A 5,000-nucleotide genomic window follows, 5' to 3' on the forward strand; every position below is an offset into this window, starting at 1 on the left:
AACGTATTTTTCATTATACTTTAAGGTAGGGATGTCTTAAGTTCTTCTACACATGAGACCACTTTACACAAGAGATACAATTTCGTTTTCTGACGGGTCTCTCACCCCCAAAGCCTGTATATCCGCTTGTATCTCCTCTGAATGAGCCGAGCCAACTCGCCCCAAGGCTTTCTGAGCTGTATAACGTGGGATATGCCTCGAGCTAAATAAATGACCCCCCACACGTTTATAGAGTCACCTGTTTTCTTTCCCTTCTCCCAGCTCCATCTTTAACTCATCGTCTCGGTCGAGTGTAACAACCTCATATGTCCAAAAACATTTCAGGACAGGATTTAAATTAAAATTATCTCTAACAAAATCACAATTTTTTATGTTTTTGTGTGACACTCTCTAGCATTCGTTTGCGACTACGAAAAACCCCCACAAAAAGTTAAATATGGACGTAAGAGCTTTCTGTCCAACGGCGATGATATCCACAAGAACAACAGCATTATAATCGGTGGATATATTCAGCAACGTCACCAGAAAATGTCACATTCATTTTTAAGCCGTGATGGGGCAGTTTTTGTGTTGCTATGGTGACAACCATTCATGCTGAGCACCTGTCTTGTATACAACAAGCAGCATGCACGCACACACACACACACACACACACACACACACACACACACACACACACACACACACACACACACACACACACACACACACACACACACACACACACACACACACACACACACACACTCTTGAGGGTGTGGTGAGTTTGGGTGTTGAGTTTGCTTACAGATTGATTGATTAATGTATTGAATACTTCATCAGGTCATACGAGGGCGGAGATTCTAAGCGAATGAAACAAGGAAAACACAATACTTCACAATCGCAGGAATACAAGTAAAGTAAATCACTGACTATAACTAAAAGCCGCAAGGAACACATACAACAAGGAGACCGAACGTGTATTATTTTCTATCAATTACTGTACACACCCCATGGAGCATTGCATTCATGGTGATGTTTTTGGTTTTTGTTGTATTCCTAAAACAATCATTTAATGACCGGCAGAGTCGGTACGAGATTTCACAGGCCATCAAACGTTCATTGTGGTCCTATATACTATATATTCATCAACATAGAAATGACTGAAGTAATGAGATACAAAGGAGAAATGTCTGTACATTCATTTTTTAAGGCCAGTTTTGAAAGAAATCTTCCTAGACCATGTCCCAGACCATGACTGACGCTACATACAAATTAAAATGTAAACTATTATAGGGGTTCAATGAGTAAGTCATTTAAAAGCCTGATTTATACATAATCATATGACAGTGGCACGCACCGAAAACAGCAGATCTATACACGTACAGATCTGCTATTTTTGGCCGCTTGACACCGCCGTCCGGCGCAGCAGCATTTCACCCAGCATTACCCGCTCTGGCCTGGCTCAGTGTGGCCAAACCATCCAAACTGACGCACAACCATAATTTCATCTTCAGAGAACTGTTCCTTCGACAAACAACATGCCTGAACCTATTCGGTCAAGCCTGGCTAACACGGCCATTTACAGACTTTTTGTGGTTTGGCTTTAAGTAGCTTTCACTCCGTCACACGGACATTCTGTTTGCACCTTTAGCCGCCTGCATTAGTCCCCGGTCCACAAAGCCACCGGTCCCTCAAGCCACATCTGGAGCTGTGCATCAAAACACTCAGGGGTTCCACTTCTATCACGCAGAAGTATACCGTGGCCCCGGGCCCCTGACAAAAGGTCTCTGCATTTCTATAAAATGCTCTGCATTTCTATAGTGCCCTTTATCCAAAGCGCTGCACAATGTGGCGTTGCATTCCCCATTCACCCCCCCGTCCACACACACGCACGCACACACGCACACACACACACACACACACACACACACACACACACACACACACACACACACACACACACACACACACACACACACACACACACACACACACACACACAGAGTCGCACAGCAACGACAGCGGCAAACCATGCAAGGTACCACTACTCAGCCTCCTGAGCCACTCTCAGTTTTAACCGCATAATGTCCAACTTTTCAGGATTCAAATGTTTAAAAAAAACACAAAGGTAGCAGATCTGCAAGCTTTTCCATTTGTACGCTCTTGGAGTTACAGACACATAAGGGTCCATTTGGTTCCTATAACTGCTGTGTCAATAATTTGCCCGGGGAGTCCTGGGACCCCCGCCTCAAGGACCCCTGGGAGTACACAAACCCCACTTTGAGAACCACTGCTGTATATACACAACATAATATATTTCACACTGTACCAGACAATAAGGTACTATAGGGACGTCCAGCCTCGTTCTGTTCTGTGTTGTTGGTCACGATTATGGCAGCGGCAACTAAAATGAAGGATAATTACCATGATGAAGATTAAGATGATAAACATGGAGACTGTTACTCACCCTGATGATGAAGATCGTGATGGTGATGACGACAACAATGCTATAATGGTAGTGGTGGTGGTATTATGCATAGGGAAGAAACATTGGTCAGAATTTGGTCAGAATTTATTGAAAGGATAGCCCCTTGAGATGCAGCATCTCATTTTAGAGGGGGTCCCGTATACAGGGAAAAACATTTACATACAGTACAGTGCAGTTACACAGATAGACAGTGCACAATAGACAATACAGACATGTACAGATACAGTTAGCTTGCTCATCCTCTCCCACCCACTCCCCCATCCCCCAACTCTTTTTGGACAGGCATATTGAGACTAGTACAGTACAGTGATTTGGAACAGGGGTCAGAAGTAAACAGCAGTACGGGCAGTGTTAGTAGCATGAACAGGTTGAACAGGTTGTTTTGAGGTGTGAATACAGAGAAGTCCTGAAGCGGCCGGGAGAGGTCACAGATCTGAGAGAAAGGGGAAGGTTGTTCCAGTCAAATGGGGCTTTGTAATGGAATGACCTGCGTCCGGATAGAGAGAATATTCTTCTGGGAATAGCAAAGTAGGGATGGTGAGTATTTCTAAGTGGGTATGGAGATGTATATAGTACCAGTGACTGTTTCAGGTATGGAGGGCAGTTGAGGTGCACACATTTGAATAGGAATTGGTACCAGTGAAGTTGTCTTCTTGCCTTAGGCTGCAGCCAGTCAAGTGAACTGTATAAGGAACAGTGGCATCGGCATAGTGAGTTATTTAGTACATTTAGAGGTTTGAGAATGGTTTCTGTGGTGTTCTGATAGACTATGTCAGCGTAATCTATAATGGGGAGTAGTACTTGGTTTATTATTCGTTTCCTTACTTCAAATGAAAAGCAGTTGATGGAGGGGTATAATGAGCACAAACTGCCGTAGGTTTTCTTTAGGGTGAGATCAATGTGGGGTTTGAAAGAGAGTTCAGGGTCGAGTGTGATACCAAGGTATTTAAATGTGTCCACTTTCTCCAGGTTAGAGCCATCGTTGAATTTAATCAAAAGATCGGAGGTGTTTGCACTACTGCGTGAGTGGCCGAATAGCATGCTGCAGGACTTCTTTTTGTTCAGTAAAAGCATATTGTTTTGAAGCCATTTTTGGACCAGATTGAAATCGGACTGTAGGAGGTGTTGGATTTGGTGGGTGTTTTTGTCAGAAACGTAGATAACAGTGTCATCGGCATAGAGTTGGACTTGACAGTGGGAACAGATATCAGGTAGGTCATTTATAAATATAGAGAAGAGGAGTGGTTCCAGTATAGACCCCTGTGGAACGCCTTTTTCCACAAGTGAAAAGTCTGATTTAGAGCCTTGAAGTGCTACACACTGACGCCTGTTGTGGAGATAGGAATTAAACCATAGGAGAGCGTTTCTATTTAAACCAACAGAGAAGAGTTTGTCAAGAAGGAAGTAGTGGTCAACCATGTCGAATGCTTCGGAAAGATCAATGAATATTGCACCAGTGAGATGGCTTTTGTCAAAGGACAGAAGTACGTCGCTTGTGAATTTTAAGGTAGCTGTAACATCTTATCTCCATATTCTAACTTTCTGTGTTTGTTTGTAAATTAACGCTCAGCTTGATCATAAAAAACGTGGGCAGAGATCCTTGATTATCTCGGCTAAAATCCTTGATTATGCGAGGAAATATGCAGGTTTTTATGTGATTTTTTTGCGGTGAAATTGAGGGAAGTTGTGAAATATGCGGAATACAAAATATGTGGAAATATCTGAAATGTGAAATATCCGGGACAAAAGACGCATTTTGAACTTGTCGATCTGCTACTTTTGTTACTTACTCCTGAAAAGTAACAGTTTTGGACATAATGAGGTTTCCACCCGACCGATACGATATTATACGTACACACTGTAGGCTACGTATGTACCGTACAGTATGTATGCAAGACAACAGTCTTGTCAAAACTCGACTATTGTAACTCCCTCCTTACTGGCCTACCAGCATGCGCACTTAAGCCTCTCCAGCTGATCCAAAATGCCGCAGCTCGCTTGGTCTTCAACCAGCCAAAATTCTCACATGTCTCCCCCCTGCTCCGCTCCCTCCACTGGCTCCCGGTCGCTGCCCGCACAGAATATAAAACTCTGATGCTGGCATTCAAAGCAACCATAGGTATGGCTCCCCCATATCTTGCAAGTATGATTGAACCCTACAAACCCTCCCGCGCACTCAGCCAACGCAGGGAAGCTGGAAGTACCCTCACTAAAAACGCCGGGACAACGCTCCACACGTCCCAGACTCTTCTCCCTTCTGGCTCCTAAACACTTCCCATTGCAGTCAGAACTGCAGCATCACTCCCAATCTTCCACCGTAGTCTGAAAACCCACCTTTTCAGACTCCATCATGGCCCATAGCACTTACCCTACCCCCTTAGATAGCACTTCCGTAGACTTAGATAGCATTTGATACAGACTTATAGCATGTTATGTAGACAGCACTATTGTATATAGTCATAGCACGCCATAGTACATATGTATAGCATAGTAGTATATATGTATAGTTTCATTATATAGATATTCCACT

At 43.6% G+C, this 5,000-nt stretch overlaps 1 protein-coding gene across 1 annotated transcript in view; it reads left to right on the forward strand.

The window, feature by feature from the left end:
* The window catches only part of LOC310859515 (glutamate receptor ionotropic, NMDA 2A-like), a gene marked incomplete at its 3' end in the record, with an annotated part of 245,531 nt that overhangs the window by 72,323 nt on the left and 168,208 nt on the right, over window positions 1-5,000 (forward strand). The gene's annotated exons all lie outside the window — the stretch shown is intronic.

Source organism: Protomyctophum parallelum (assembly GCF_964188405.1).
Source record: "Protomyctophum parallelum genome assembly, chromosome: 5".
Taxonomy (NCBI): domain Eukaryota; kingdom Metazoa; phylum Chordata; class Actinopteri; order Myctophiformes; family Myctophidae; genus Protomyctophum; species Protomyctophum parallelum.